The sequence below is a fragment of the Pan paniscus genome, chromosome 1, assembly GCF_029289425.2.
Source record: "Pan paniscus chromosome 1, NHGRI_mPanPan1-v2.0_pri, whole genome shotgun sequence".
In the NCBI taxonomy this organism is placed as follows: Eukaryota; Metazoa; Chordata; class Mammalia; order Primates; family Hominidae; genus Pan; species Pan paniscus.
In genome coordinates this window covers 62,644,049-62,665,546 of record NC_073249.2, presented here as the reverse complement: position 1 = coordinate 62,665,546, position 21,498 = coordinate 62,644,049, and positions in this window count along the sequence as shown.

Genomic DNA, 21,498 nt, shown 5'->3' with positions numbered 1-21,498 from the left:
CTTGCCCTCAAAAGAACTTATAGCATGTATCTGAAATACACAATTAGTGTGAACATTATTTGTTTTGCCAGATTATATGACAAAACATTGTGGTGTGTGAATTAAAACTTATGCTAGATTCAATAAATAAACTAGGAATAACAATATGAGGTAGGCAATTATTGGAAAATATTATTTAAAGTGGGCCATTACCTAATTGGAGTATTCTACATTTTCACGTAGATTTTATTTTCTATTACTTAATGTTATCTTGTTTCTTTAATAAGATTTGAAAGAAGTAGAATTGGCAATAAGACTAAAGAATAGCATAACTGGTTTTAAAAGAGGGTAAAACAACAGATAATTTAAAATAGAAAAACAGAACCTTATATTATAGGGGAGAAGTCTGTATCTTGAGACAAAGAACACTAAGGAGTGTGTAAAATTAACAGTGTATCTCCAGAATAATAGACAAAAACAAACACACAGACAACTGGCAATAATATCTTATACTAGCATATAGTGAATTTCCTTTCACAGGGCTCTGAAGATGTTTTGTATGGTCCACTAAACTTAGCACAGGGATTTCAGAATTAGAAAATGGAGATAAATTAGAAAGGGCTCATGAACAGAAAGATAGATAAAGGACTGTGGAGTTTACCCATTAGGAAACATAATTGAGTGAAAAATATGGTTTGACTCACCACTAATATAAGATACAGCCTCTAAGAATGTGATAAATTTGAGTAACCCAGATCCATGGTATTTAATGAGTGTGTGTTACAAGCACTAGGCAGTGGACAGGCTTTTCATCCCGTGGGCACAGCAGTCCTAGCTAGACAGTATTGCTGGTTGTACATATGCCCTTAGGCTTCTGTGAAGGCAACCAGAGATTTTAAGGCTAGACCAGAGATGTCTGAGCCTCAGACAAGAGACAGTCTCTTGAATAGTGCAGGGGCTATTTAGAGGCATCCCAGTTAGCGTAGACTCCTAGCAATGCTCAGAGTACAAGAAACCCTCCGCATCAGCTTATTGACAGCGAATGTGGGAAGCCAGAGCAATGTCTCCAAAAGTGTTGTGTTTCCCAATGTCAGAAATTGTCAAGCTGATATTTATTACATTGTGAAGACTAGAGAGCTGTGTTTTTTAATATTCTCCTACATGTCAGTGACCCCAGAGGCAAGGCCTTTGCCTTTCAGCCAAGCTATTATTTCCCATGGGGATCATGATAAAGGTAGTGGAGAATTTCAAACTCTCGATGATGAGAGCAAAGGGAGTTGTGTCAGCAGTAACATTGACGAGATGGCAGGGATGTGAATTCCATCCAACATGGAGAAAGAGCTCAGAAGCACAGTGAGTGAGACATCGGAGGGATATGTATTGGTTGTGACACAGGACATCTCAATAGTGTGTGGCTCCATGACTGTTCTAGAACCAGGGGAACTTTGGAAGCAAATTGTAGTATCAGCGGTGCAAAGTGCTCTTCCTCCAGCTGATGAAGACTACAGCTGCTGTTGTAGTCTTGCAATGGGTGGCATTGGAAGCTATTCTTGAGTGGTGTGACTGCACATTTGGGTATTAGGAAAAGTAACATAGAAACTTTCAGAAGACTTAACTGAGTTGCTAGGGCAGAGATGACATTGTCTGATCTCCATGGGAATCCTACACAAAAACTTGGCGTGGGGCCTCCTATGTCAAAACATGATTGAACCAGGTCTTTGTTTTCAAGGAGTCAATTTTGTCTAATTTAAGATTTCTAAGGGAAGAATGACAAATGGCCCCTTTATCAGCTTCATGCAATCTGATGAGTAGAAGCTGATTGCAGAAGCATGGGCAGATCTGGAATGGGGTATATCCAAATACATTAGGAATATCTATGATTTCTATCTACAGATATACTTTTAGCTATTTAATCTCATTTCATTTTCTCAAACTCAATAATCATATTTCTGTGAAAGGAACACAATAGTAATATTGACTGCTTTTATATGTTGTTATGTATAATTTCATCTTAATGTATGTGTATGTATGTTTGCAAAATGTGATATTAACAGTAATGAGGTGATATTAATGTAATTGTTTTACATATAAACAAATATTTATGCAGTGTTTTACAATTTTACATGTGTTGGTGTTTGCTTATGTCCAATCAGGTGGCCTGAGAATTTGGAACTGCTGTTGTGTTGTGTGTAGGGGTCTAGTCTGTGCTACTTAAGTATGTGCCACCACTTACCCCATACACATGAAAAAAGAGAAAAATATACTATTCTTGTAAGTGAAGAACCTGTTAGACACTTGTAGTTAGGATAAATGTTTTTAGAAGCTCATTAAAAGAGAACCAACCTGGCCAACATGGTGAAACCCTGTCTCTACTAAAAATACGAAAATTAACTGGGTGTGGTGGTGCATGCCTATAATACTAGCTACTTGTGAGGCTGAGGCAGGAGAACTGCTTGAACCTGGGAAGCAGAGGTTGCAGTGAGCCAAGATTGCGCCATTGCACTCCAGCCTGAGTGACAGAGTGAGACTCTGTCGGGGAAAAAAAAAAAAAGAACAAGGTGAAAATCTGATATTTGTGCATTCTTTTAGAAACAAAAAAAAGGGGGATGGGATGGAAGCATGAGGGTTATGTACTTTAAACAGTTTTTCCTAAAAGTGAAATACGCAACAGGGGATGAGAAGGTGAAGCCCAGCTCCTCACAGATGTGCCAGTTCAGCTCAGATGAAAGGGTTTTGATGGCTAATATGAGGCTTAAAGGACACTTATTGGTTCTTGCCTTTTATGTGGAGGATTTCTCTGGAACTTATCTTGAAATTTAAAAATATTTTGTGAGAAAAACAAGGGAAAATTTCAAGGTCTTCGACAATGTGAGTTCAAAGATACTTCTACACAAACAGTATTTCAGATAAAGTATTTGTTAGGTTGAAAATAGGTTATTATTGTTATCCTAATGCATAATGAGAAAAATTGAAACTATTATAAACCAATATGTTTAAAGATGATTCAGCCTTTTTTTTTTAAGCTGACCTTAGCAAGACACTTGCAAGAACAGTTTTAGAGACACCATGTCTCTTTCTATACATTACTTGGGAAGAAGGATGAACTATGAGGAAAGACTCATCTTTGGCTGGAAAAGCATCCACTCTTGGCATTGAACCAGCATATTGGATCAAAGAAAACTAGATCATGCCAAGGAAAAAAGAATTGTATTCTCTAAAGGGCATTGCAACATTATCTTCATTGTTTATTTTCCCAAGAAAGAAAGACAAAGAAAACATGTTAACAATAGCTAATTTGAGATGATGGAAATATAGATATTTATTACATTATTTTCTATACATATTTATATTTTTAAGATTGTGCACATATAAAATATGTTTGAGTAAACAAAACTGTTATATAAATCTCCCATCGCTTACGTCTGTACTCTTAAGGTTCATGTTAGAGTGTAGAAAATGGTAAATAGTAAATACCACAAAGGAAACCATAGATTAAGACTTATAACATTTTAAATCATGCTTTCTGCCACTCATAATGATAAGCTAAACACTTACAATTTTCATTTTTTCCTAATTCCCTATTTTTATCTTAGCACTTTCTAGTTAAATTGAATTAAAGTCAGTGAGTGTTCATGAACTGTGTCCCACATGCTGGGCAGTGTGTGTCACTGGGGCTGTGCCAGGTGGGAGGCAGGGTGGCCTGGTGGGTAACACAGTGGGAGCTGGAGCCAGCCTGCCTGGCTTTGCAGCTTGGCTCAGCTCCCAACCAGCTGTGTTGTTTGGGAAAAGCTATTTCATGTTCTGCACCTCAACTCCTCATCTGTACAATGTGGAGGTAAAAATAATACCTACCTTCTAAATTGCGAAGTGGAAATTGTTGAGAAGAGTAAAGGTGTAAATACATATTTAGTACTGAGGAAAGGGCCTAACTCATAAGAAGCATTCAGTACGTGCTCATATTATTATCAAGAAAGAGAGACTTGTTCTCAAGGAGATGGATCTCTTGTGGCTCACAATCCTTTTCACATAGAAAAAAAAATACATTCTTTAAGTAAACTACAATATCTCAAGGGGAATCTTTCCTTGATCAGCTTCTTCCAGAGACTTAGAAGGTATAGTGATTGAAACGGAAAAAAAAGTAGTAAAAGTGGAGCTCAAGACCATAAAGAAATTAAAGACATTAAAGAACATTAAGAAATGTACTAATCTGATACATGTCTGAAGCTGTTAGCATCATGTACTAAGTAAAGGATTGTGTTAAAGCAATGGACACTAGTTAATCATTTTAGAGTTTTATAGTCTTCAGAAAAGATGTCCACAAGGAAGAATAGGCCACGCTCCTAGTGTTACTTGGAAAAAGAAAAGCGGAAAAACAATATTTGAATGGAGAACAGAAGAGAGAAATAAACATTTGAGTTGGTTTTGATTTAACAGGACAAATTGAAAAACAAAATTGTTTAAATAAACTAGCAACAACTCCCATTCTCCTTGCCACACAACACACATACACAATGGTGAGGATGTGGCACTTTTTTTTGGATTTGATCTATCCCAGTATAAATTACTAAATTGGCAAATCACATCTTTTTTAAAAAAACTTATGGACATAATATAGTGTTGACATATATTTTAGTTACCCCATTCATCAGGCTTCTAATGTCCTACTGTGGGCTGTAAACTCAAATCCATGGGAAGGTAAATAGAGCAGGTAACAGAGGCAGGTGCACCTGTGAATGCTCTGCATGTGTGGTGATGACTCTGGAAAACATATCCTCTCGAAAAGGGAAAGCAGTTACTTCTGCCCAATATTCAGGCTCATTGTTTCAGAAACTGGGATTCTTATTTGAAATCTTTTAATTTTAAAATCTTCCAAAAATGAATTAAATGCCATTTGCCTAAAGGTTGCCTATTTTTCTGTTTTTTTAATATACTTTAACAATTACCCTAATGTAACATGACTCCGTGAATGTGATTTTCCAGTTATGACTTGGTATACACTGAAGAATGTCAATTTTTATCACTTTGTAGATAAATTGAATGGCTTGCTGTTTCCTAATTATGCCCAGTCCTGTCCTATATCTGATCCTTTTCTCATATTATCAAAGGGTTTCCTACCTTCGTTGCTCTGTTGAAATTCTACCTTGCACAAATGCTGTGACCACTTGAGACTTGATGCTGTTACTTCCAGTTAAAAGCAACTTTTCTAACTCAAAATCTTCATAGCATTTTACTTATGTCTCCTATCTATAGATTTCTACCTTTTTCTATAAGTATTTTCATTAAGATGAAGTCCCAGTTATTCTTATATGAGCAAAATAATGCTTACATAGTGCATGCTTATAGTAGTAACCACTGTTTTCATTTTGGTATATTTCTTCCATTCTTCTGCATAGAAATGAAGCAAAATAATTTACCAAGATCTAAAGTGGCTGTATAAATTTAGCCATGTACCAACAGTATAAGAAGTCCTTTAACAGCATTAAGTAGTTTCTTTCTTGTTTAGTTCTTACTAATTTAATAGGAAAAACATGGTCTTTTATACTTTGAGATTTTTTAAGAATAAATATCCTATTTGTTAAGATTTGTGCTATATTCAGGCTAAGAATATTTTCATGATAGGACATATGATAATATCAATTATGTATGTACTAAGCATTATACTAATCACTTTATAAATTTTAATTCATTTAATCCTTTAGAAAACCCTACAGTGTATGTACTATCACTATCCTGATGTTATAGAAGATTGAGATTCCAAAAGGTCAGGTAATTTGCCGGCAATTACATAGCTACTAAGAGGCAGAGACAGGACTAAAACCCCCTTCTTACTTTGATGATGTACAGCACCTCAGTATGACATTTTCAATGTCCGTTTTGTTTTGTGGATGTAGCTTTTCAAGCAGTGGCTTCCTGTCACATTTTGTGCACAGGTGGGGCTTTATAAAGCTCAAAAGATCGGTTGCAATTTCTCTCCAGCTTTCTAGAGAAGCTGGGTTTATTTAAAGTTCCTGTGGAACCATTTTATCAGACAAACATCTATGATTTTTCTGATTGATAAAGTAAGTTTTGAAAACAATTTAAGCTTGAATTTAAGAAGGTTTTAGGGTATCTTGTATCATAATTTGTGTGATATTCCACTGACTTTTTTTCTTCTTTCATAGTAGATCTGTGCCCAAGAACCTTCTAAGAATAAAATTATAAGGAGTACTTTTACTTGAAGTAAACGTTATATGCAGAATATGGATAAAGAAGTAGGCAGCTCAATATTTTAAAGCAAAGATGACAGGACTTTCACATTACGGCTTCTTAGAAAATTTCTTTGTCTATTTCTGAACTTGCTCAGAAACTTTCATATTTCTAGCTTTGTTTTTCGCTTCTTGGAATAAATATTATACTGCTATTGGCAACAGATTTGGGAAATACACTTTGATGAATTATTAAATGTATTTAGTAGCAACAAGGGGAATACTGGTAAGACTGGAAGATCTCAGGAGGCTTCCTTATAATTCCTTTGCCCCACCCCCCAGCATGAAAGGAACAAAAGAAGCATGGTAAGCTGACTCACAAGAGCTATTCACAAGTCAGTGTCTGTCTCTGTAATGGTAAAACATTCCATATTTTACCTACTAACTTCTCTGATAAGTCATCTTTTCCCGTACAGCATCTCAAGTGTGTCATCTTTTATGACATGTGGGTCAGTCATAACCCTCCTTTGCATTCAAGTTTCTCATCTTTTATTACCATATGTTCCGGAAGTCTACTCTTCTCTCCAACCCTCCAGGACATCTTTTCCTGTCTATGTGTCTGGTATGTGACAGCGTTTCCCTTTAGTGTGTTTAGGGAGGAATATCTCTTTTTGGCATGGATTCCATTTGTGACATTTTTATGTCCCCGGAGCATCCACATTTCAATTTTTTCAGGACTGAGTATTCTTACTGTGGATGTCGTTTTTAACTTTTGTTTGTCGATTACATGCTACTTTACTGCTACAAGTACTGTCAGTGAACATTCATCGTTGCATCCTGAATTTTGTGTTCAGACAGTGGACACAGATTTGGCTTCATGTTTTTGAATGGGGATGCTAAAGGAGATTGGTGAAAGAAATCGGTTATCTCCTTTTTACATTAGGTAGAGATTTTTTTTTTTTTTGTTCCCATCAATGCCTCCAATTTTTTTCCCTCATTGCCTTTTGACTCCTAGCCTCAATATAATTCTCCGGAAAACTACCATTTACTTATGCCAAGAAGGAATATTAAAAGGTATGTGTATGCATGTGTGTGCATGTGCACAAGTGGGTTTTTTCAGTAAAGATTAGAAGGGGAGAAGAAGTAAACCTTCGTTTAATGCCTACAATGCGATATGCATGCTAACATGTGTGTGTTCACATATTAATTTTCATGTAATTGATACTTATTATAGTAGTATAGATAAAAGCACAGACTGAAGCTGAAACGTTTGGGTTAGTATCCCAGCTTCAACATTTGCTAGCTATTTGACCTTGGTGAAATCTCTAAACCTCACTGTGGACCTGATATTAGTATTTGTAAAATGTGAACACTATCATTTGTTGAGATTGTTATTGTGGAGTTTAAACAAGTTAAAGGTTAATAGTTTGGTTTGAATTCTGGTCCTCTTTACATAGAAGCTGGCATTTGCTCTGGAATCTTTAGTATTATTAGTCCTTAAAGTGACTGCAAAAGAGTAATCACACCCATTTCTTTCTTTATTTATTTCTTTTTTTTCTTTTCTTCTTCTTCTTCTTTTTTTTTTTTGTTTTGAGGCAGAGTCTTGCTATGTCACCCAGGCTGGAGTACAGTGGCATGATCTCGGCTCACTGCAACCTCCGCCTCGCAGGTTCAAGTGATTCTCCTGCCTCAGCCTCCCAAGTAGCTGGGACTGCAGGCATGCACCACCATGCCCAGCTAATTTTTGTATATTTAGTAGAGAAGGGGTTTCACCATGTTGGCCAGGATGGCCTCAATCTCTTGACCTCGTGATCTGCCTGCCTCAGCCTCCCAAAGTGCTGCTGGGATTACAGGCATGAGCCAGCCAGCCCGGCCCATGCCCATTTCTAAAGATGAAATAGTTCAATGGGACAGAATTAAGGAATTTCTCTTTTATAAAACACCCAATTAGTGACAGTGATGGAATCAGGACCAAAATCTGTGTTTAGGTAAGATACAGGTTTGGCTGCTGTGAAAAAGACCTAAAATACCATGCTAGAAGATGGTCGACATTTTAGATCTTATATAAAAGTCAGCTGGTTTAAGGTACCAGCAATATTTCAGGAACCCACAATTCTATCTTCTGGCTCCACAATTCTTAAGGTTTGTCCTTGTTTGGATGTCCAAGATGGCAACAGTAAAAAGGGATGGCGTGTCCCTTCCTTTGAGATAACAGTTCGCAGGTCTGGTGGCACATTAGAATCATTGCAGAGACTTTTTAAGAAATATTGATCCCCAGTCCCTACCTGTGAGAGATTCTGACACAGTTGATCTGACAGAAGGTCAAGATGTTGATTTTTTTTGGCATTATAATACATCCACAAATTAATATGTATGTATTTATTTATTTATCTTTAAACTTTTATTTTAGGTTCAGGGCTACATGTGCAGGTTTGTTATATAGGTAAACTTGCGTCATGGAGGTTTGATGTAGAGATTATTTCATTACCTAGGTACTAAGCCTAGTACCCAATACCCAATAGTTATTTTTTTCTTTATCTCTCCCTCCTCCCATTTGTTTTTAAACAAATGGTTTTTTTCTTTTTTTTTTTGAGACGGAATCTCACTCTGTCCCCCAAGCTGGAGTGCAGTGGCGCCATCTTGGCTCACTGCAAGCTCCGCCTCCCAGGTTCCCGCCATTCTCCTGCCTCAGCCTCCCGAGCAGCCAGACTACAGGCGCTGGCCACCCCGCGGCGCTAATTTTTTTGTATTTTTTAGTAGAGACGGGGTTTTGTGTCCGGAATTGGTGGGTTCTTGGTCTCACTGACTTCAAGAATGAAGCGGTGGACCCTCGCAGTGAGTGCTACAGCTTTTAAGGTGGCGCGTCTGGAGTTTGTTCCTTCTGATGTTCGGATGTGTTCGGAGTTTCTTCCTTCTGGTGGGTTCGTGATCTCGCTGGCTCAGGAGTGAAGCTGCAGACCTTCACGGTGAGTGTTACAGCTCTTAAGGTGGCGCGTCTGGAGTTTGTTCCTTCTGATGTTCAGATGTGTTCGGAGTTTCTTCCTTCTGGTGGGTTCGTGATCTCGCTGGCTCAGGAGTGAAGCTGCAGACCTTCACGGTGAGGGTTACAGCTCTTAAGGCAGAGCGTCTGGAGTTGTTCCTTCCTCCCTGTGGGCTCGCTGGGCTCAGGAGTGAAGCTGCAGATCTTCGCGGTGAGTGTTACAGCTCATAAAAGCAGCGTGGACCCAAAGACGGAGCAGTAGCAAGATTTATTGCAAAGAGCGAAACAACAAAGCTTCCACAGTGTGGAGGGGGACCCAGCGGGTTGCCACTGCTGGCTGGGGCAGCATGCTTTTATTCTCTTATCTGGTCCCACACACATCCTGCTGATTGGTAGAGCCCAGTGGCCTGTTTTGACAGGGCGCAGATTGGTGCGTTAACAATCCCTGAGCTAGATACAAAGGTTCTCCACATCCCCATCAGATTAGTTAGATACAGAGTATGGACACAAAGGTTCTCCAAGGCCCCACCAGAGCAGCTAGATACAGAGTGTTGATTGGTGCATTCACAAACCTTGAGCTAAACACAGGGTGCTGATTGTGTGTTTACAAACCTTGAGCTAGACACAGAGTGCCAATTGGTGTATTTACAATCCCTGAGCTAGACATAAAGACTCTCCACCTCCCCACCAGACTCAGGAGCCCAGCTGGCTTCACCTAGTGGATCCCGCACGGGGGCTGCAGGTGGAGCTGCCTGCCAGTCCCGCGCCGTGCGCTCGCACTCCTCAGCCCTTGGGTGGTCGATGGGACTGGGCGCCGTGGAGCCGGGGGCGGCGCTCATCGGGGAAGCTCGGGCGGCACAGGAGCCCATGGAGTGGGTGGGAGGCTCAGGCATGGCGGGCTGCAGGTCCCGAGCCCTGCCCTGCGGGAAGGCAGCTACGGCTCGGTGAGAAATCGAGCACAGCGCCGGTGGGCTGGCACTGCTGGGGGACCCAGTACACCCTCCGCAGCCACTGGCCCGGGTGCTAAGTCCCTCATTGCCCGGGTCCAGCAGGGCTGGCCGGCTGCTTCGAGTGCGGAGCCCGCCAAGCCCACGCCCACCCGGAACTCCAGCTGGCCCGCAAGCGCTGCGCACAGCCCAGGTGCCCGCTGGCGCCTCTCCCTCCACACCTCCCTGCATGCTGAGGGAGTGGGCTCCAGCCTTGGCCAGCCCAGAAAGAGGCTCCCACAGTGCAGTGGTGGGCTGAAGGGCTCCTCATATGCCTCCAAAGTGGGAGCCCAAGCAGAGGAGGTGCCGAGAGCAAGTGAGGGCTCTGAGGACTGCCAGCACGCTGTCACCTCTCAGTTTCACCGTGTTAGCCAGGATGGCCTCGATCTCCTGACCTCGTGATCTGCCCGCCTCGGTCTCCCAAAGTGCTGGGATTACAGGTTTGAGCCACCGCGCCCGGCCTAAACAAATGTTTTAATTGTCTCCTATTCAAACTGCTGGTGAGGGAAGCGATTCCTGCCCTAGGTTAGAGTGATGGCCAAACATAGGACACCTGACATTGAACGGATGAGATTGACGGCTGTTTATTAGTCACGTGTACTCACAGCCCTGACGGAGGAGGACAACACATGCTTCACAAGACCATGTGAGGTTTTCCTTGGGACGGGAGTGAATAATTAGGAGTTATGGGAGGCAGGCTTTGTAGTATCAATAGGGAAAGATGCTCCCTAGTTCCCTGAAGAGGATGTCATTGGCTTTTTTGAATAATTCTGTGGGCTGGTGGTAAACTGAAACCCATTGCTCAGAAACTGTGACTGGGTTCTCTGATAAGGACGGTTGCTTGGCTATGGCACCTTATCCACAGGAGCAGAGTGAGAAGGAAAGCTTGCAACTAGGTCATTCGAGGTTCTCCAAGTTTACCAGATGTCAAAGCAGCACGTAATATTCAGCCTTAATTTTAGGCTTTATTCTATGACAGTCCATGATAGATTTTTCTGGTTGGCTGGCAGTTTTCTTCCATATGGTGATTCAGGGATTCAGGTTCCTTCTCTTTCGTGAATCTTTTATCCCCTAGGGTCTTGTCATCATTTACTTCCAATCAGCTGAAGAGAAAAGGCAAAATACAACATAGAGTAGGCACATTTATTGTTTAAAAAGGATTGGGCCAGAAATATCAAACTTCACCTTCTACTCCATGACCACACCTAGGAACAAGGTGATCCGGGAAACGTAGTCTGGACTTTGCAGTTTTCCTGATCTAACCTCTATCACTTTAGAAGAAGGGATGGGGTTTGGATCAACTGTCCATCATTACCTTAAGCATTTCTACTATGGTCCAGGGATGTATTTTTTATTATTTTATTTTATTTTTCTCTTACCATTGCCCAGAGTTTAACCCTTTATCTGTTTTGTATTTTATTTTCAGTGTTTCTGTACTCATAATTCATAATCCCTGCTTTCCCCCCACACCCCACCACATAATTAGTACTTTCATGCTTAGCTAAGTGGACTTTGTATCCTTATAAAATCTTTCCAGACTACTCTAGAAATTTTGCTCTAAATTCCTCTATAAGACACTTCCTTTGAATTATTTGATGATAATGATCACAAGAACTTGTGAGATTTTTTACATTGCTTTAGTATAAACTTATTTAATTTCTTTATTAGTATTCCATTTTTCATATTTATTTTGACTACTTAATTAGATCATAAGTTCCAAAAAGTTAAGCACAGTATCCGATGCTTACTTATGTTTGTTGACTTTTTTATAAAGTAGGAGAGTTTATGCATTTGAAATGCAAATATATTCACACCAATAACAGATTATATAAAACTGGTATATTTAATGCATACAACTTTTGGGATATACTTAAAATGCAATTCTATTTTGATCTCTCCCTCTTTATTTAAATTTTATTTAGCAGGTTTTTTTTTCCCTGCCACTGTGAAAAATAAGAATGGTGGCAGGCATATGGCTTTTATGATCGATCCTAAATAATAGAACACCATAAAGTCATTTTTATTCACAGACACTCTCAAATGTAGAAGAATTAGAATTTCCAAGCCAATATATTCATCTTCAGTCTTCATTCAAATGTGACTTACGTTCCTTGTTTTCCCGTAAGCACTTATGGGGAAAGGTGAAAGGGTTCATCTTTCTCTGGCTATAATGCCTTTGTCCAACATCGTTGTCTTTCATTTCCCATCTCTGCTAAAGGAACTTGATTTAGAGAATTCCTGCATTTAGGTAAGACTCTATAGGTCTCTTTCTATACACATTAGATGGTTCCTATTTTACTTTATTACATTTCATATTAATTTTCTCTTTATACTCTTTTATTATTTAATTATGCTTCCATCTCCCATACATTCTTTCAGAACTGTTTTCTAAAAGTTTCATTCCTTTTCTCAGAAAAGCAATGCATTTCCTAAGCCAAAAAAGTTTCTCTTCTCCTTCCCAGTGGATGTTCAAGAAGAGCAAGATTTTCTTTCTTCTTTTCATATGTGTGGTGTATCAAATTTTCTGATGACTTTATCACTGGATTTCTCACATAGCATCTAAAGACTCAAGTGTTTCCTTTATATGTCTGATATCTTTCTTCTATATACTACATATCTTGCCTTCTTACCAACACCCTGTTTTTTTTTTTGTTTTTTGTTTTTTTTTTTTATGAGGCCAGAAGTCTCTACTCTTTGTTTCTATGCATGATGTCTTTTCTTTCATTGCAGAGGGTCAGTTCTTTCTTTCTGGCCATTCGTCTTTTGGCTCCCAGGAGCAGCACCCTTCTTTCTACATGGTCTTTCTATAGCATCATTTGCTACTACTGTTTGAGCCTCATGGGCAAATTCTTCCCTTTATCTCTCAGCACATGATGCTTTATTAACTCTATTAGAGTTCAGAGAATTATTTTCTGTTTTCGTTGTATTAAACCATTGCTTTTACTTCCTTTTGTTCTAAGTTACATGGTCTTTTCCTCCCGCCAAAGAGATGAACTGTAATTTCTCTTATGTTAAATGAGATTTATCAGCACTTCTATCTATTATTCATCAGTTTCATATTTCACATTTATGTCTACAGTTTGGATTCCTCCTTATAACTTGAGACTATTTTACTTACCCTTGTGTGATTAAGAGTTTATAAGCATTTCATTTCTTCTGCTACCTTGTAAAACTTCTTTTTTCATTTGGCACATCAGACAGAATGCATTATATTCTCCCATTCAAATAGTCAGTAGCCACGTTGCTATTTTGTATTATCTTGGCAATATATCACTGTTCCTTTTTCTATATCACAGCGATATTATATTTTACTGAGTGTTAATCTGCATAGATATAATTTTTTATACAGTCTTTTTAATATTATTCAAAATGTTTAGATATTTTGTTTGCCTATTAAAACATAAATCAATCACAATGTTTGATACAATATGAGTAATTCGATTACTCACATTTTTTAATAGGTAATTATCACATATTGCTATTTATATCTCAGGGCATATTAACTTCTATGATTTAATTTTTGTCACTAGTATCTGTTTTCTATATTATTTTTATTTGTATCTTTATTATATTCTCATTTCTTCTGATTATTTTTATTCAATTAATCTGTGACATATAGACCCAAAAATAAATACTATAATCTGACCATACATGATAGTGTTTTAGACATTTAAAAGCTACATAATATACAATTTTTGCCCTCAAGAAAATTACAATCTAGAAGGGGAAATATATGCTTAAGCCAATAATTAAAATCCAGTGTGATATACATAGCAGTAGAAGTAATAAGTAAACAGAGGAGAGAATTATTAACTCTGAAGACATAGGGGAATGCTTTACAGAGGCAGGTAACTCTAAGCAACACTGCTAAGGCCTGTAGTAGGTCTTCATATAGTCAAGGAAGGAAGAGATTCCTGATAGATGGAATGGCATGCACAAAGTGTTTAAGCATGGAGCCACAAGGTTCGTGGAGGCCACAAGTGATTCAGTGTTGCTAAAGCAGGAACTGGTTAGGTTGATGTGGGTGAGCTGTGAGAGATGAGGATGGAAAGGCAGATGGGTGCAAGTCATGAAATATCTTACCTGTCATTCTCGGTTGGAATGTAGACTTCAGTCTATAAGTGAGAAGAAACCAGAAAAGGTATATAATAAGGGGAAATGATTTGGTCACATAGAACAAGATTTGGTCACTGTAAACCATGGGTTCTGAAGGTGGTAGCAAGACAAAAGTCAGCAGGGCCAGTTATGAGGCTACTGTCCGGAAGAAACATGTGGAGAGGCTGAACAAAATTAGTGGTGGTGGAAAAGAAAAGGATGAACATGGACCAGATGGACATGCACCTGAGCAGGAGAAGCATCTAGGTTGGTGAGTAAATTGCTGGCTTTGGGGATGAGCTACCATGCTGGGCTGGTTACCCTGGAGGAAGAATAGCACACTCCATGTCAGCCTTATTTGTTCTCTGTACTGTAAATGCAGAGTTCTATTCTATTAGAAAGCCTGACCTCATAAGCCTTGTGCTTCCTCAGGCTGCTCACTTTCAGTTTTGTAGTTCAACATAATATTTTTCTGTATAAGAAATACAGGTTCACATGCCACTGAGGCAGCTAGTAACAATTCAGGGCAGCTGCAAGTGGCAGATCTCCGAATTGCAGCGGTGCAATTCTCAGCAGCCTGTAGCTCATGAAGTGACTTTTCATGTAGTCTCCTTATGCAGGGACTGATCCACAGAATCAAAATTTTGGTGGCACAGGATAAGCATGATTTGTTATATTTATGCCCCCAAAGCTGAATCAGTGTTATTTTATGCTAAGCAGTTTTATTAACATTCTAGTTAAGTGATTGGTTCTATGCCTCGGATATATCTAAGCATTCTGTGAGGATAAGTAGGATGCCAACCCAGAAATAGGCCATAAAACTAGTTTCCTGGTAAAACTCATACAAGAATGCACTGATGTAAACTTTATATTTTTCCCCATTTAAAAATCCTTAAACACCATCTTTTTTTAAAAAGTAGAATCTGGGTTACCGTGTCCTAGAAGAGCCTAATAATAGTCTTCTTTAGCTGGGATGCACCATCTGTTCACTCTCATAACTCACTTTATTTTCCCCCTCAGAAATCCCATAGGTATTGTCTTTTCTACCTAGTCGCTAGAAGTACTTTTAGTTATCCAAAGTTATCCAGATGTTTTAAATATCCTTCTCATACATTCCAGAGTTTTATTTTGGGGTTCTCTTTTATTCCTCTAGGTGGACATTTTTTTCCTTTTCTTGTCTTTTTTTAAACCGTGTTCCCCATGGTTATCTTTCTCATCTGTCATTCTACGTGCTCAAAACCCTCAGCTGAAAGGGAGTGTCTATTACATACCCATCACCAATGCACAATGTATATTAGATTCCCTTATCTTTATAATTACTATTTTCCTTCTTGACATATTCCTCAAGGCTTCATTTATAACAATGCTTCCCTGAAGAGTGTTTACATTTCTGTCAAGGAGCGCAGAGTGTCTCACTTTTCCCTAGTAGAACTCAAGAATATTTATCTTATCAATGTTCCCGTGAGCACCATCCTTGCGCATAGCATTTACCAGCGACATCGGTTCCAACACCTCATCCTTCACCTCCCCTCTCCGCCCTGCCACATACATCTCTGTGAATTCCAGATGCACCTTCCCTCCACCCCCCATATGCTTCATCTGTTCCCAGTGTAATCCAGATGCCTTGTATTTTCTTCCAGGGAAATGCAGGATCTTTATAAGCCATCCCTCGTGAGTCATTTTTCTGTCTTTTCGTCCAAGTCTGTTGTATTTTTCCCCAATGTGCCACAGGTGCATATGGCTCTTCTTCTTCCCAGCACAGATGTATACTTCCTTCACCTTCTGTTCTCTTATCATTGCTGTTTTACGTGCCCCTGGTACACCTTTTTAATCTCATATGCTGCCCAGCTGTGTTATATTTTCTCATTGCTAGCTTCCATCAATATTGCTTGCTTTAAGGGAGCAAGTTGCTTCTCTTGCTTTAGATGAACAAAAGACATTTCTATTTTCCTTAGTTTAAGCATGTCTGACTTTTTTTCTAAGGCATGTTATGTAGATTTACTCTTTGGTACCGTAAGGGTTTCTCGTAATCTCTTCCATTCCAGTGGGAATATGTAGTGTTGTGTCTTTCTTTTGAAACAGAATCTGGGGTCATCATTTGCCTTTTCATTTATATTTATTGTTGTGTTAAGAAAATACTGGTTCAGAGTTGACTAAGAGCAAGGTCTAGAGCTGAATCCTATGCTTAACAGAATGAAGAAGACATAGGTAATGGGTTAATTGTTATATACAGAATAATCTCATCTCTAAGCTTTCTGATAAATGGGAAAAATTTCTTATACAATTCTTTTCGTGTCAATCAGAACACACAGAACAAGGCTCTATATGTCTACATTTTACGTAAAGTATATAGGTATTTCTCATCATAAACTAGCTATTCTGACTTTTTCTGGAAGTGCCCTTGTTTAATTGCACTGAGTTGTCCTCCTTCCCTGTTTTCCATGAAGACCTGCTCCTTCAACATACCTCAATTCAATTGTTCGCCCATTAGTGTGACAAAACAATGCTGGAGTGATATAAAGAGTCCCTCATGTTGAGCACATTTGTTTGATCTGCTCAGAGTCTTACAGTTTGTCTTTAAATAACCAAAATGCTTACTTTTCATCCTCCATGATATGCCTTATGAGTAATTGTCTGCATAGGAATTATTACATATAAATTGCATTAATTGACTTTTCTGTCTCTCAGTCAGGTCTTTTACCAATGTACTTTAGTTCATAATAATTATACCTGTAACCCTGCAACTTTTCCCCTCTGCTGCAGAAAATATCTATGAACAATGATCATTATCCCCCACAGTGCTGTTAGGGTAATTGTTCTTTTTAAATGTTAAATCTTTATGGATCCTTGCTCCCATGTCAGCTTTGAACCATTTATTTGGTTTTGAGCTGACTAAAACACCTATATTATCTTCATTTGTCCCACTGCTTAATTCTCCTTTGTTCTTCAGAATATGAAACCTTTAGTCTTTTTTCAATTCAAAGACTAGATTAGTATATTGTTCATATTTTTAATATTCATCCTTCAGATATTTATTGAGCACATACTGTGTACTAGGCAATCTTCCAGGCCTGATAAGACAAAAGTGAACAAAAGTTCCCATCTTTATAAATCTTACATCTTAGGCAGAAATACAGGAATAAATTAATAAGTAAAATGCAGTTTACAGTATTAAGAATGGTAAGTGCTTGTGGGGAAAAAGACTCGGCAAGAAATAGTGATAAGAAATGTGTGGATGTGTATAATGGCATGTGTGTGTTGGATGGATCCCAGGGAAGGCCTCCTTGAGAAGGTCACATTTGAGGAGTGAGAGAGTCAGCCCTGATGGTATCTGAATGAAGATGATCTCAGGTGAAGGGAATAGGAATTCAAATGCTCTCACCTGGAACTATGAACTGAAGTGCTTGAGGAACTTGAAGAAAGTCCATGGGGCTGGAGTGCATTGTGAGGAGGAGAGTTCTATGAGATGAGTTTGGAGAGGTGATGGGTTTCAGATGAAGGAGAGCCATGTAGGGCATTTTAAGTTTCACAAGTCCCACAGAGTGAGGCCTTTCCCCAAATGCAATCTTTATTTCTCATAGGTCCCAGAGGTATTATTGCTTCTTTCCTTTTCCTAAGGGCCTCTGACTTTCCCTAATGGTCTACGCCTCCCTCCCTCCCTTTTCCTTCTCTCTCATCTTCCTTCCTTCCTTCCTTCCTTCCCTCCATCCCTCCCTTCCTCCCTTCCTCCCTTTTCCTTCCTTTTTCCTCTTTCTTTTTTTTCTCATGATATTCTTTTTTTTCCCCAACAATTTTTCCCATGAAACATGGCACCTTATCCTCAATTATAAATGTTTCCTCCCATCTGTGAAGATGATGGACCCCCTAGGATATCAATTTTTCTAAAAACATTGCATTTCTTATTTATTTTTGAGTCACAAGAGGACATGGGCATTCAAATGTTTGCTGCAGGAATGACAGGAAAGGATGTTATCTCTTTCTACACTTCAGGACCATTCTCTGTGATTTCCAGCCGTTTCCTTTCTTCCTTGGCTCTTTTATGGCTTTAGGTGCACAACATAGATCAAATGTTCCCCTTGTGCACTTAGGTTCCATTTATCCTTTTTTATTCTTATTTTTTTTAAGTTGGCTTCTCCAGAGAAGCATACCTTTTTGCTCACTCTCCTCAGAAAGTCACCTTTTATCTCTGAACCTGCCAGAGGCAGTGTATCTTTGCTTGCTAACTACCTTGACTTTACCTTTGTCTCCTTTTGGCACCCTTTCACCTTAGGGGCATGACAAATTGTATGCAACTGACTTTATATACATCCTCAATTGCGTGCTTCTCTCTGTTAGTTCTCTAACAGAGTACAAGGTGAGTGTAGAATCCTCCATCTACAGAACTGGAAAGGATTCCATTTAGTCCAGCGTTACTTGATAACTGAAGAAAAAGTAGTGTTTTCCTCTTTGCCCCATATTTAAAAAGGAAGAGGGTGTGGACTTATAATTGTACTGTTGTTTCTCTCACGTGCATTTACTTTAGGTGGTGTTTATTCCTCTAAGGAAGAGGAATATGATGTTATTGTAAATTCACCCTAGGTGCGCCATCACAATGCCTTTCCCATCTTCTGCTATCCAAAAGGTATTTGAAATCCCACTTTTTCTATGAAAACTTTCTGAATAACTCTGGGTTTTTACTCTTTGGCCCTCTCTGAACTGCTTTATTCCTCATGGTTGATGTTACTTACTTGACATTAACCCATATTGTCTAATACATACACTGTTTATATTTATATGATTCTTGTTTATTCTAGATTGATAACTCCTAGGGATATATTTTTTCTTTCTTTTTGTGCTCACCAAAACACTTTAAAGCAATGCTTTTCTCAAAGTAAGGACTCAATAGTATATTAAAAATTAATTATTATTGATATTATTATTTTTTAGATGGAGTCTCATTTTGTCACCCAGGCTGCAGTGCAGTGGTGCAATCTCGGCTTACTGAAACCTCTGCCTTACGGGTTCAAGCGATTCTCCTGTCTCAGCTTCCCAAGTAGTTGGGACTACAGGTGCCCGCTACCAGACCCGGGTAATTTTTGTATTTTCAGTAGAGACGGGGTTTCACTATGTTGGCCAGGCTGGTCTCGAACACCTGACCTCAAGTGTTCCACCCGCCTCCGCCTCCCAAAGAGCTGGGATTATAGGTGTAAGCCACCATCCCAGGCCCTGAATTATACTATTTAGCCTGTTGGAAACTTTGATGTTCCATGTTTGGGTACAGTTCAGATGGGCTCCTTTCTCTTTCTTTTTTGGGGAAGAATATTTTTCACCGTTGACCCAGAGAAATTAACTTTGGTCCCTTGTTTTATTTTCTATGTACTTACTTTTCTTGAAACATTTCCTAGGCAGTTGTTTCTCTTCATAACTAAATTACACCAACTTATTTCTTCAACATTTTTCCTTTCTCTGAGTTGACTTTCCTCTTCCATACCATCACACACAGACAAAGACAGCATTTGCAGCTCACGTGCCTTGATTTTCTGCAAATATCAATTTAATAATTGTTCTACCTCAACAGACTTTTTTATTCTATAGTATTTTTCATATTGAATACAAAAGTGATAGATATTTCTTGTGAACAATTTAAAAAATATCACCCAGTAAAATAGCCTGACATGCAATACAATTTCCTAGAGTTAATTATGGGGGGGGGGCGGTGTGTGTGTGTGTGAGTGTATACTCTGTTTCTCTTCACAAATGTATAGTATACATACTGTTTTCTAACTCATTCTTTTTATGGCATTAAACTGTACTCTACTATAACATTTTTATTATATTGTTCGTGATATTACTGAAATAATGTGTTTTTTTACTGGATTAAATATTTAGAAAATATGTAAATAAGATGAAATAAAAATTGCTTATAACTAACTACCCAGGATAATCACTGTTTATAATTTCATCTATGCAACATATCATGAACTGCATTACAGGTCATTATATATTTTCCATTATGTCATTTTAAACATCTGTACAACATTCTTTTCTATGTATATTGAGTGATTTTTAAAATCAACTTTGATTATTAAATATTAGTTTCTAATGTTTTTCTCTTACAATTCTGCAATTTGCCTCACTGAAGAAAATTTTTGTTTCACATTCCTTGTTTCTTACTTTAGATAAATTCCCATCTTGAGTTGGATATCTGGGCTAGGCTAAGTGCTGCCAAATTGTCTTCCAGAAAGCAATGCTTCCATTTACATGTCACTCAGGTATATGAGAATGACCATTTGAGATCTTGATATTCCAGAGTCTTTCATGTTTTTACTTTTGGTTTTTCCAAATTGATAGGCATAATAGGCTATCATATTTTTTTTTAACTTTATATTTCCTGAAAATAATAATGGCATTAAACTTTCCTAAAGGATTCCCTGCTGTGTTTCTTCTTCTGTAAATTGTTCTCATTTGACTAAGGTATTAAAAACTTTATTTTGGAGAGATAATTCTATATTGAAATTAATAATGTTTATCATATAGATTGTTAATAGCTTTCCTAGTTTGCTGTAAATTTGCCTTTTATATTTCTTTGTGATGATTTTTGATATGCAAACATTTTATTTAGCCACTTACGGATTTATTGTTACATATAAGCCCAGAAAGGGTGTTCTGTATCTGAGACTAGATAAACATTCACTATATTTTCTTTTAATTAAATTTTTAATATTTAAATATTTACCAAATTTAGAAGTGAATTGAGTATTTGATATGAGGTAGGGAGATTTTGATCTTCTCAGAATGGTCCCAACTGAATTTTTTTCTTAAATAATCTATTATTCATCACAAATTTGAAGTTTCTTTTGCAGAATACTTACAGGTGCAAAATACTTTTAGGTTTACATAGCTTTATTTGTTTTCCCCTTTACATTTTATTTATTTAACTTAATTCAGCTTTCTTCATTTGATTCCTGGCTGGATTTATTTTTTCCTATCCAGAATATAGCTGCATTCCCTTTTGGCATTTATACAAGGAAATCTTCCTTCTCCTGCCCTTCTGCCCACCCTTTGTTATCTTACCCTTAAGCTATATTGTTTGTCTCCAAGATGTGAAGATATTTTGATTTTCTACCAAGGTAATCTAATGAGAATGTTGCATTTTGTGTGACTATTATTTCAACATCTCCTTAAGCTCTTTCCTTTCCCTGCATCGGTCAGAGATGATTTTTCTGAAATTCATTTTCGGTTGCATCACTGTCCCACTTCCCTTGTAACCCTGAAACATCGTGTTGGCTTCTTG